General features: G+C 42.6%; 1 long non-coding RNA gene across 2 annotated transcripts; it reads left to right on the top strand.

The window, feature by feature from the left end:
* The first annotated feature begins 529 nt into the window (after positions 1–529).
* LOC122193040 lies at positions 530–13,060 on the top strand. Of its 2 annotated transcripts, none has more exons than XR_006182774.1 (4): positions 530–616; positions 7,174–7,329; positions 7,800–7,855; positions 13,017–13,060. It is a non-coding gene; the product is annotated as an uncharacterized LOC122193040 (long non-coding RNA). The 2 variants fall into 2 exon arrangements; XR_006182775.1 differs by lacking the exon at positions 530–616 and adding an exon at positions 4,800–4,845.
* Positions 13,061–13,065: the final 5 nt, after the last annotated feature.

Here is a 13,065-nt window from a genome sequence, read left to right on the forward strand (position 1 = left end):
CTGGGCATCTGCAAGGCTGAAAACGAGTCTTTCAGTGCTTATTAATTTTGCTCTAGGCCTTTTACATTAGCAAAGTATTCAGAAGGAAGGGCTAAAATACAAAGCTGCCACCACTTTCTCTAATTAATGCATGCGAAGCTTCACATCTCTAATTCCTTAGCAGTGTGTGCTGTGCAAATAAAAGCCCAGAGTCCAGAGGATGTGTAAGGAACTCCGAGCTCTGCACTCCCTGTGCAGTGCAGTCTGGCAAAATAAACTTCTGGCATTCGCTGTTCAGAAGTGCAGTGTGCCTGAAGCAAAGTCCTTGCAATTCACTTACCTGTTTGAATAACTTGAAACATTTTAGAGTCATGGAACACTTTTGAAAAAGGAAGGTCTTTAATATTGATATTCATACTTATTTAGATTATCGATTTTCCATCCAAGCTCAGCTATTGATGGTTATGCCTGAGTAAGCCATAAAAAATCAGGTCTTTACTGGATACATCCCATGCCAAATATTGTTGCTGCGTTGTTTTTATTTTCTATAGGTAGGATGCCGCTGCATTTACAGTGCAATCAAATGAGAATGTGACAGAGACTCTGTAAGTGGTGGATTTTGCTTCTTTTCTAAATGGTGTGTAAAAAAAAGGGTACTGTTTTTTGCTTTGTAGAAAAATATTTGCTCCTTTGTACAAAAACATGGGTGTTTTCCATCCTCTAATTCATTAAATCTTGACCTGAAAGAATAGGTGGGTATACCATTGCAGCTGTAAATCTGTACTTCCGGAAAGTCTTTCACTAGGATAGCACTGCAAAAAAGGAAAAGTAGGATGCCTAGATACTTTTAATTTTTGAAGGTACAGTCAGTTTACTTATTTATTGCACTTAAGAAACAGCAAGAATGAGTGCTTTGGTCCAGTGTACAGCAAGAAGTGCTCACGTGTGCTGTCGGTACACATACCTCTCATATTACTGCAGCTTTATCTGTCTTCCTCATTTTAGTAGGTAGCATCTTTTAAGGGGGGGAATATTGTTGATAGTGATCATACTTTGGTGGTTTCTGGGCTCCTCTTGCTGAATCCAGTTAGCCTGAATGAAGGATATGGAGTGGCAGCATTGCTGGGTGAACGCTGCCGTTACTGAGAGCAGAAGAGTGATTCTGTTTGTTGATGTGACTTTGGTCACTGAGCACCGTGAGAGCATTCTGAGTATTTGTGTTTGTAGTTCAGATGGCAAGTAGCCTAAAGACTGCTTGTGCACAAGTGACTCAGCACATCAGTGCAATCTGCATTGTAACACATTACCTCTGATTTTAAGCCTGAAAGTTCCTTCCAGTATTAAGGCCCAGGAAATTCATTAGCCATCTGACCTGGGACAAATCTGCCTTTTGTTTCTCATTGCAGTCATGTTTTTTCTTTGTGAAAGTCCTTGGATCTGGTATTATCACACAAGACAGACTTCTGCACAGTGTGGTATAATATAATGAATGTTTCTTTATTCTTTGCCAAATCCAGAAGGTGGTGCTTAGGCAGATTTCTCTATACCTCATTAAAAATAAGCCTGCTAAAGGAATAGATGAGAAAAGAATTGAAAGGATATGTTTTGGTGTGGTGGTGGGTTTTTCTGTTTGGTTTTGTTTTGTTGTTGTTTTCTGAAAAATGTCAGGGAGCAGATTTTCGTATTTTGAAGAATTTCAGAGATGTCTCTTCATTACAGAAGGCCTTCTGACCAGCTGTATCTTATCAACTGCAAAGCAGCTGGATAGCTTTTGAGGTTCATATTATGCTGAGCAATGTGTTCATGGCAAATTGATCTACTGGGGTTATTTTATCTGGCTGAGTCAGCCATCTTTATAGCTGGAATATGCTGAGCACAGCTTGCAGCTCTCTCCTTTAGCTGTGTGTGTTTGCAAGGCTTTGTCCCCAGCAGAAACAGCACTTTTGCTGGGAGCTGTTTTGCTGCAGGACCAAACATCGTGCAGGACTGGTGATGTTTACCAGATGCACTTCCTAAAGAATAAGCATAGGCCAGAATTTTAGAGGGTAAGAATTGCAGAAGAAGCATGGCCAATAAACGGAAGCTTTGTAGGTGATTGAGATCTCAGGATGCAATAAACATTAAAAGAAATGTCAACGGTTTAAGGGCTGGTTCGGCCCGGTTCCGTGATGAGCGGGGCGGAGGGATCCACAGATCCGCGCCTCCCAAAAAAAGGAAACAGGAGACCCCAAAATAATTAAAAACAGCGGCACCGATCTGAGGAGAAACAAACTAATTTACTAAGTATATTATCGGAATGCAAGATAACACACTATAATACAATATAATCAGAATTGAAGCTAATAAATCAAATATAATGAGAGAGAGAGAATGTCCGAAAGGTGGATAGGCCTCACCACAACGCTGAGAGAGGGAGGATGATCCCTGTCCTTGTCTAATGCTTCCTATTTGCTCTGGATTCCTACCTGTGAGAGCAGCATCGTAACAGTAGAGGAAAGCAATGCCAATGTGTTCCCTAGAATTATGAATTGGACTTGATTCTAATTAAATCATGAATATTGAGTGTGTTTAATTTTAATTTACTCCTTGTTCATGTCTATAGTAAACCCTAGAGCGAGTGACCTCAGCATCATCTTCTTATAATAACAGACACAAAGAAAGGCCCCATGGTCTGCAGAGATCAGGCTTTTCCCCATGCATGTTTTCTTTTGAGTTGATCTAAATCACTGTAATAACTTGTCCACTCTATAGCAAAGCAAACAATGAAACTGCCTATCTGAAGCATGTTGTTCCAACAGACTGTTGTCAAAAATCCTCCATGGCTAGGCAGAGTAAATTTGATGGTTTGGAATAAAGAAGAAAGAAAGGATGGTGAGTAGAGGAAGGATGAGACATCAGTCATTGGTCAGGAGGTCTCTTCTGGTACTCACTCTACTGAGTGGCAGTAAGTAAAGTGAAGAACAGATATCAGAGAAGCTTAAAAGGTTGTTTCTGTATGGTTTGAGTTTATTTTTTCTGTAAGGATTTCAGGCAGGAAAGAAAAATTGTGACGGAAATATTTTTTTCTAAAAGGAAGCCAACTCCTTTTCTTGTACGAAGACAAAGCTCCAAAATCTTCGTTGTCTGAGTGCTAATTAGATGGCAGGCTGGGGTGCAGCACCACTCATCCATTCACTGGCCCTGTCCTATGACCTGTTTCGCTGCCTCACCATCACTGAGGCATTCTCAGTCCATGTTCTTTCATGCTCCAAATGGCTGCAGAGCTTTTGGAGAGGAAGACAGTGAGAGATGGGCAAGTGAGTGGCAATCCAGGAGGAAGTCATAGGCATTAAATAGAAGTCAGACAGTTCTGACTGGGTTTATTTTCATTTTCTGTTACCTTTAGAATACAAAGTTGTCTTTACCAATTTGGAAGAGATGTCTAGGAAAATGAGCTCCGTGTTGATTTCTTAAAAATTCAGAAGTAGAATTATTCATTTGGCTCTGAGGGGCAATGATTCCAGGAATTGCTTTCCAGGACTTGCAAAGGAGAGTCTTGAACATCAGGATTAACAACAGCCGTGATCAAAGCTAAGGACATTTCACTGAGATGCAGAATATGAAATCATGTCATTTCTCAGCAGCAGTTCAGCGTTCATTCACTTTGTGAGTGACTTAAAATGAGTTACTTAAGACTTAAGACGAGTTAAAAGTGGAGTGGAAAAATATTAATAATATCTTTCTGATAGGAATCTTCTATTGATTTTAGTAATCTCAAGTTTGTGGTGACAGCCCCTAATCAGCACAATTTCTCTGTGATGAATTTACTGTCAAGCCACGTTAATTGGTAGAATGTATGGCAGTCATTAGTTGTTGCAGGAGCTTTGAGTAAGTTTTCTGGTAGGGCTCTCATTTAAACTAGGAGGGGTAGTGCAGAGAACAGGGTACAATTCCCTGCTCAGGAGTTTTGGGTTCTGTTACTTACAGTTTCATAATCAGCCTGACCCTGCATTGCCAAACACTTAATTCCAAGAGCTCATCTTAATTGCTGCATGGAATCTTATTACATGTCCTTGTTGTGATCCATCGGTGCCACAGAATAAATAAATTTCTGTTAGGTGCTGGCAACCATTGATTCTTATTTTGGTTTCAGGGAACAAAATTTTTCACAGTTAAAGGGACAGAATCACCACGTGCTGCAGAAGAGCTGAAGCGAATGGCAAGAAGTCCTTCTTGCATGGACTTTTGCCCACAGAAACTGTTCTGTTTCTTCTTCCCGTAGTACGTAAAATCCAAAGGATGCAGTCTAAAAGATATTGTTTATTAACCACTGATTGATTTCAGTTTCAAATAATAATATCCCTCTCACCACATCAATTTTTCAAAGTCAGGCAAAGATGACAAGTGTACAGAACAAAGAGAAATCGTAGCAAGTCTTGTTATTTTGTTGTCCTATCTGTGAAATGCTGCACCCAGAGTTCACAGCATTACTCAGAGATCAGCTATTTTGACTTCCAGATGCTCCTTGGTTTGGAAAGAGCCTTTTTGTGCTTTGGGTCTGATGCTTGCCTGGACTTTAATATTCTCTCATTCCATCAGTCAGACACTCAGCTAAACACAGTGATTTTCAAAGCTTTGTGTGGGCACATACGAAACTGCCAGCTGGAAGCTCTCTCAGACACTGAACAGTGACAGAGGCCAAGAAAGAGCCTTCAGCTTAGAGATGTCTAATGATGGCTGAATCCCACCGTAGGTACAACTCGTGGCACCCAAACTGCAGACTGTATGATCTGGGAGAGCAGTGCAAAGAAGAGTGGTCAGCTGTGTCTGAAAGCTGAGCATGGAGCCAAGTACAGGTACAGCACTGGAGTATGAGGCCATTTAAAGGTAAAATATTTCTTTCAAAAATGGGGGTGAACTGATGTAGAACAGCATTGTTCTGTTCTAAGTCAGCAGAGGCAGATTGCACTCTGTTTATGGAACTGCAGCATTACTTAGGCATTGTTTCAGTAATCCTATTTACTAGATGTTTATGCCTAGCGTGGCATAAAAATAAACATTGCACTGCCGTGCTTCCCTGCTAAAACTCAGTTATCCTTACCATCCCAGCTCCTAACTAATCAAAAGATCAGTGCTGCTAACTTTACCAGTACAAAATAGTCCTTAAGAAGTAAGGGCACCCCTCCTTACCTTTCTCTTTCCCAAAAAATCTGCTTCCAGTTAAGCCTGAAACGAGCCCTCATTTAAAAGTATATGTATGAATGCATCAAATTTTGGAATGAGGCCCAAGCTGTAAGCTTGGTTGATGGAATTCTTATGGGAAAGAGTTTCCATGTTACTGAAAAGAGAAGGGTAGGGACAAACACATTCCTAACATAGAGCAGTGCTCATTTCTGAAGGCAAATTGACTTATAAACACAGCTTGTTAAGAAATTCAGCACTTTTTAATAGTACAAGTCAGAAAAGTGTTTCTGTACCAACTTGCCATTGCCATCAGACGCATGGCTTTTATGAGGCAATAGAAATATTTGTTTACCTCTCCTGTTAAAAAAAAAAAAAGAGCAACATGCTGTAGCAAGCATGCATGCTTTGCTAGAGTAAGAAATAATTATATTTTGCAGTTGAAGCTTGTGGGATTTTTTTCTTTTTAAAACCCTCTACAGTCTGTTTTAAAATTAATGTAAAAATCAGGTCTTCCCAGCATGGCTTGGCAGCTTGAAAGAAGAATTAATCCTGTATGTATAAAAGAAAAGGTGATGTCACACTGCAGTTTTAGCAGGATAAAGCTGTGAGGGGTTTGCATGGTAACACTGCTGTCAGCAGCTGCCTTGCCCTGGCATCTGGACAGGTCTGGGTCTTATGAGGTGACTGCAGGAAGATGAGCTTAGAAAACACACGAGTGAAGTGAAGTTTGGATATAACGCAGCATCCTTTTATTAAACAAGATAACATGCAGGCATTTCAGATGAAATTTGCCGGAATTTTGGTGTGGCAGGTGTGTGGAGGCAGTGAGCTGGAGGCTGAGCACTGAGGTCTGATCACAAGTGCTAAAGATGGTGATCTGCTCTACCTGCACTCACACAGATCTGCATGACTTGTCTTCACCCTTACAGGGCTTTTGAAAAATCTGACATATGTATGTTTGCAAAGCAGCCTCAACATTTATTAGTGAAAGAGATTTCTATAAGGGGGCTTAGATTTACTTTTCCTCTGAAAAGCATCTTTAGAAATATCCTGCAATCTGCAGGAAGCCAAGACTGAGCAGAAGAGAAAAGCACTTCCAAGTCTTCCAAACGAGACCCCTGTACTCTGCACTGATGAGGTCGCACCTCGAGTATTGTGTTCAGTTTTGGGCCCCTCACTACAAGAAAGACGTTGAGGCCCTGGAACGTGTCCAGAGAAGGGCAACAAAACTGGTGAGGGTTCTGGAGCACAAGTCTTATGAGGAGCAGCTGAGGGAGCTGGGATTGTTCAGTGTGGAGAAGAGGAGGCTCAGGGCAGACCTCACTGCACTGTACAACTTCCTGAAGGGAGGTTTTGGTGCAAAAGGGTCTGGCCTCTTCTCCCAGGCAAATAGTAGGATCCGAGGAAACAGCCAGAAGTTGTACCAGAGGAGGTTTAGGTTGGACATTAGGAGAAACTTTTTCTCTCAGAGGGTGGTCAGGCAGTGGAATGGCTGCCCAGGGAGGTGGTGGAGACGCCATCCCTGGTAGTGTTCAAGAGGTGCCTGGATGAGGAGCTACGAGATATGGTTTAGTAGCTTGTGGTACTAATAGGAATGGGAGGGTGGTTGGACTAGATGATCTTGCAGGTCGTTTCCACCCTTGTGATTCTGAGACATGAATTACAGCCATTTTGACTGTTTGTTGACCTGAACCTCTTGATCCAGGCTGAGCAATAGCCAGAACTGAATCCAAGCTCAAGCAGAAGGGATGTTGCTGAATCCCAAAATGCTACAGTAGAATTGGAAGCCAGCAGGGGCGCAACTGTCCCACAGAGTTTAGGAAATTGTACATTTTTTTCTCTTCCAAAACCTGGAACTCGTGCAGTTTTACAGCTTCTGTAGGAAAGGACCTTGTGTTAGATCCCATCTGTGCTGTAAGAAGTATTGTTTGGGGTGGAGAGCATCACTGTTCAGAGCAATTGATCCCTTGAACATCTTCACGGGTGTCAGATTTAGAGCCACTGACACATGTCTGCTGTTTTAAATGTCAGGCACCCACTGCATGTACAGCTGAGTGTGGACCTGGAGGAAAGTGATTCTGCACAAACTGATGAGCTTTGTGACCCACCTCTTTGAACAATCCCCTTATGTGTGTTTCAGCCCAACGCGTGTGGAAGAAGTGTTCCAGAAAGTTTTCCTGCAAACTGGTGAGTTGCAGGGGCAGCAGCAGGTTATGATGGGAACATTCGGAGTCTTGGGTGGGAGAAATTTGAGGTAGCTGGAACACTGTAAGGTCAGCAGTGTTCTGGGCTGTTGCTTAACAAAAGCATTCATCCAGTATGGTGCTATTATGACAATAGTGACAGCAGAAGTACATAAAATTGACACTAGCACTTCCAGTGTGGTGATCATTATGTAATTAACGGGCTTTATTTCTTTATATGGTTTTTTGCTGTGTTCTTGTTTTGTTCTGTTTTTGTCTTATAGCTACCTTTATTTCAGATATATAGCAGCAAGAATCTTTCCACTCCCTGTATGCTGTCCCATTTAGTTCCCACCATTCATTTCATCACATCCCATACATGCCATTCTTCCACTGAGCTTAATTAATGCCAGTTTCTCTGCAGTCATTCCCTCAGCATGAGTAAGCTGATGACCATATTTCCTCTTTATACAGGAGAGTATCGAGGCAGAGATAAGGAGACAACTGGAACTGCTGAGAAAGAGAGCGAGGTACGTATGAGCAGCCTCAGGAATGTGGTTGTGCTTTAATATCTTCAAGAGGAGCGTGGCAAAAATATAAATATGTCATCTGCATGTAATCAGTGTGCAGACAATACAATATGACTGTGACCCAGCTGTGGTACCAGAACATTTCTCATTCAATGCAAGACCTACTTAGAAACTGCCTGTTGCAGCAGTACTGACTGATAAATATTTTGGGACAGAAAACATACAGATCCATGATCAGAAAGTGGTATAATGCTGTTTCTACTGACATTTGTGGTAAAGAGAGAATATGCTGCATAGATTCACAGTAGCTTTTACATTTTCCTTGAATTTGTTTGTTGAGCCTTCCTCTAAACATCTTTAAAAAGGAAAAGGAATTTTGATTCATCATTTGTTTTTCCTTGCACAGCTGAAAATGATCATGCCACAAGTTCATTTTCTAAAATACAAATCTGGCACTGAATTAGGTAAATTACAAAGCAACTGAAAAACTCAGGGACATACTTAATTTCTCTTTAGGTGGGCATGTTGAAATCTAAGGGTGGTATGGTTGTATTTTGCTTATATAAAGCAAGACACTCTCAATCCTTTTGTACAGAATTGAAACTGTAGTATTTTTGAGCGTGCATGGAGAGCAGCAGAGGAAGAAGAGCTACCTATTAAATGCAGGAAGAGAGGTAGGGAATGAGAAAGAAATTGTTACTCCTCATTGGTAATTGCTTAGAATCTGTATCTCTGAGCTAATGAACTGTTTGATTATGTTATTTGCCTTAGTGCCACAACATATACAAGCAGATTGTAAACTGTTTCCTACTTGTTTTGGTTTCATGGTAGGCTCAGCTGTCCAAGCTTGAGTTTGTTACACTGATGTGAGCAGGCATCAGCCCTTCTGCAGTCTGGGATATGTCCATGCTCTGTGGCTACCCGGGGTGCCCCGTGTTGCAGGGAAGCCAGCTATGCAGCCAGCAGATGTCCGTGCTGGGCAGTATGGCTGAGCCAGGATGAGGTCCCACTGCCATGGGCTGCTTTCTTCCTGTGCCCTGCCTCACTGGTGCCATACTCCTCACCAGCCTGCTGTGTAGAAGCCAGGGGAATTACACTAAAAAGAATTTACAGGATGGGAGAGGTAGCTCAAACCCAGTTTCTATAGCTACTGGTGCTGATGCGCTGCAAATGTGAGTTGCACTGCTTCTCTAGCATTGTCTTATCACTGCCAAGTCTGGGCCAAGAAATGCCTTGCTCTGCCCTGAGCACAAAGGCTAAGCCTTTGAAATGCATCTTTCCTCTGTTCCAAACTAGGTGCCCTTGTAGAGTAACTTTTATCTGGTCAGTTTAACCTGCTTAGAGGAGCAGTATTACTGAATGCAGAAGAGATGCTGTCAGGGATCAAGCTGTTTGCTAAGCTGATATCCTGGCTCCAGTGGAGGACTGTCCTTCTGAGGCAACTTTCATAACCAATTCTTCAGTATTACTCCAAAAGCCTTCCAAGACTCTGCAAGCAATTGGTGTGCTCACTAAAGCATGATAATTAGTACTTGATCTTATATTAGACGGCTGAGCTGTAATTATAACTAACTGTCCTAAAAATTACCCAGTCCTTTTCTAAATCAAGCTGTGGAGCAAGATCTTCAGCTCTGGAAAATGGGGAGAGCTCAGTGAGCTCCTCCCAGACCCCAGCTGCAGACTGGGCTGCTCTCCTCCTCTTCATGGCCTCATTCTTGCTGCTGCTGAGTCTGGGCACTGCACTGAGCTGACAGTTATATTAGAGGATAATGCAGCCAGCTGCAGCCTGGGTAAAGAAGCATTCACTTTTACTGCAACTCAAAGCCACGTGACTGTTATCACAGCCTTCATTACATTGGATGGCCCTTGTTTTTTCTCCTGCGTGGCTGTGCAGATTTCAGTAACACTTCTGCAGATAGCTGGTTTAGGATACTCTTAGTCTGTGTATTGTTATGGAAAACAGGTTTGTAGAGTTGGTTCTCAAAACGAAGACAGGAAATACCTGCAAGTACTTAGCCCATTGCAGCTAGGTGTGGGATTCTTGTTCTGATTTCAGTGGAACTGAGTCTCCCTCTTTTTAGTTTAGTTTAGTTTTGTGGGTTTTTTTCTTTATCAAAGACATTTGATACTAATAGTGAGATTCATTCAGCACTAGCACACATGCTTTTGTAAAAGCCATTTTTTAATTATCTTTCTTGCTCTGGTTCTGTATTGTAAGGCACGGGAAATACCCAGTTCTGCATATGTGAATGTGCTGTGCATTCAGTGAGTTACAGCTACAGCTGTTGAGAGCATCACCCTTTCAGTGCTGACTATTTGAGAGCTGACTCATGTCAATTAAAATTCTCCTCCACCGTAAAAGAAAATTGGCTATACAAATCCAGTAAATAGAAAATAAATGTTGATCCTAATCACAACAGGCAGCAAGATCAATGTCTGCAGCATGCTGTTAGAAGCACATGTGATGAAATCAATCTGATAGGCATTCTGTTCCCCTCCTTTCATACTGGTCTCTTCCAAGGCTTTTACAACCACCATTTATTTGAGTACTAGCCTGGGTCAAGATTGCTAAATTGGTAATACTCTGTGAGACAGGTTTGCGTGCCTTACAAGTGACAGGAGAAGATGTCAACATCTGTCCATATCTTTTGATAATACTTCTGTTTGTGGCAGAGCATCCTTCCCTAGCAGAATTTTCAGTTCAAGCTAAAACTTCTCCAGTGGTTTCTGTAAAACACTGGAGTATTTCCTGCTTTCAAGGACTGCAGAAGAATTTATTTACCACATCAGTTAATGTCAGCCACTAGGGGTAGATAGAGCTGAACAACAGTGACTGAAGAATGATGGTGAACAAATGCAGGCAGTTCAAGTTGAGCTCAGAGAGCTGCATTAGTCTCATTCATGGGTGGAAAATCAAACTGAGGAAACAGAGCATCAGGCTGTGAATTGAATTTCTGCTGAACTTAGCTTGATGCTGGTACCTAGAAAACAGCTTTTCTTTAGTGTTAAAAACGTCCTGAAGCCAATTGAATTGACAGAATGTATTTTTTTATTTACCTTCATCATCAAGCCTCAAGATGAATCTACAGCAAACTTAATTCAAGTATATAACTGTAAACAAATACCAGTGTGTACCAACACAAATGTTGGGGTGATACATAAATTACCTCTGCTGGAGGAAGGATTTAGCAATGGCCTTCAGGAAGGTACTTTTCTATCCACCTTCCAATTACTGAAATAAACTGCATACTGACTTTTCAACACAAACTAATGACAAATGATTCAGTCATATCAAATCAACTTGGGTCTTTATTTATGTTTCTTTCTTCTTTAAAATGAGCCTAGCTATAGGCTAACATTTTCTGATACCTGATGACATCTGAATATTTCTACCCTTTATCTAGCTGTAGAGTATATTTGCTTCAGCTAACATAGCCCAAGTTGCACATCTCTGTTCAAAAGGAGTCTAACTAATGCTCTTGAAGGCAGTCCAGGTCTAGAGATGGCAGACAGCAGCTGGAGCAGACTTGCAGCCTGTTACCTAGAGCAGACTTTCAGTAGCACAGGGGACCTCTGGACAGTTTGCCAAGCTTCAACTCACCTTGAACCTGCAGGGAATTTCTCACACCACACAGCTTGGAGGCAAATCAGCCCTGAGAATGCAGTCCCATAACTGTTCCAGAGAGCAGTGGAAGGAGGCCACGTTGTATAGGTGTGAGAAAGAAGAGGCAATGAGAACACATGAGCCTTGAGAAATTTTTCCTACACTAGCAATACCCATCTGAATCTCTACTGCATGTTGACAGGAAGGTTTTGTAAATGTCCCTCTCCTGCCTGTAAATCAGCTTTGTCGTGCAAGCCTACCCCTGTGCTCCTACATGGTGCTTCAGGTATAGCATGGCAGCCTCCAGTGCTGCTTTCCACCTTGGATCAGGAGAAACCCCAGTGAAACCAAAGCCAGGGGCCGGCAGCACCTAAGAAGATCACAGAGTACAGGATATCTCCAGCTGATATCCACAGCTCATGTCCTGGTGGTGGGTGCTGCAGATGGGGTGGTGGAGTGGAAGACAGTGTGGTGGTGGCAGCAGGAGCTGGTGAGGGTGCTGCTCCCATGGAACAGGAGGCTGCTGCTGGAGGTGAAAAACCTCAGGGAGAAGAAAAGGAGATTGATATTTCTCAGGTACCTCATGTTGTTGTGTGGGGAGCATTAGAGGAATCCAGCCAGATCCAACAGCTCCAGCACAGGCAAGGCTGATGCAGCTCCATGCCCCAGGGTCCAACAAGCAGTGAGGATGAGCATGTATTCTCAGTCAGTGCACACACAGAGCACACACAGACATATTTGTACACACACAGACAGCCATGGGAATCAAAGACAGGTACACGGGGTACTCACACAAACACAAGCATTACCAGAGGCCTCATCACGTTCACCTCTGGCTGAGCAGGTAGAGATCTACTAGTGAGAATACATATATTCATATGTACATGCTGACAGCACTCAAGTCCACTCACCTGAGTGTCTCCAGTGGCTGGCACCTGGATCTCTCCTGTAGCTGGCAGATGGGCACACAGGCCCTCCAATCCACGGTCTGAGCCTAGTGCACACACGGGCAAGAACAACAGACAGCCCTCACCCTGGAGAGGAGTTAGCAAGCAACTTAGTGAGAAGATAGGACAGACCACACTCATCAGGTGCAGCACATGGCCAGATAACATCTGAACTATCCACTGCTTACATGCAAGCAGCCCATTTATGCTGTTATCTGTGGCTTTGTTGTCCCACACTTGTTCCTCCCCAAGTCACCCCAATCCACCCACTGCTTTTGGTTTCTCCCTTAAACATCCCATAGTAAGTCTTGTACAGTAATGTGTCCCATGGCTCTTGGCAACAACCTCCCTCAGTCCTGAAGGTGCTCTGGTGTGTGATGGATTTCACACCGGACACTGGGACAGCCCTGAGAAAGGTCCAGGTCACTTCTGCTTTTCACCTTGTGTTCCTCTAAGCTCTTAGAACTTTGACTTTTCTGCGCAATTATTGTTCTCTGTCTTGAGGTAAGAATCCCACCTGCAGCAGAAGTAAAGAAACATGTTTTTCAACTTGAAATAAAGTGGGAAATACTCTTGTGGTGCTTTTGTTGTATTTTATTTCTTTTCCTAGGAAAAGGTCAGCAGCATCCCTTCAGTAGTAGTGGAGCCAGCATCAAACA

The sequence above is a fragment of the Lagopus leucura genome, unplaced genomic scaffold, assembly GCF_019238085.1.
Source record: "Lagopus leucura isolate 7727_CA_CO unplaced genomic scaffold, USGS_WTPT01 140-24_obj-0_obj, whole genome shotgun sequence".
Classification (NCBI taxonomy): Eukaryota; Metazoa; Chordata; class Aves; order Galliformes; family Phasianidae; genus Lagopus; species Lagopus leucura.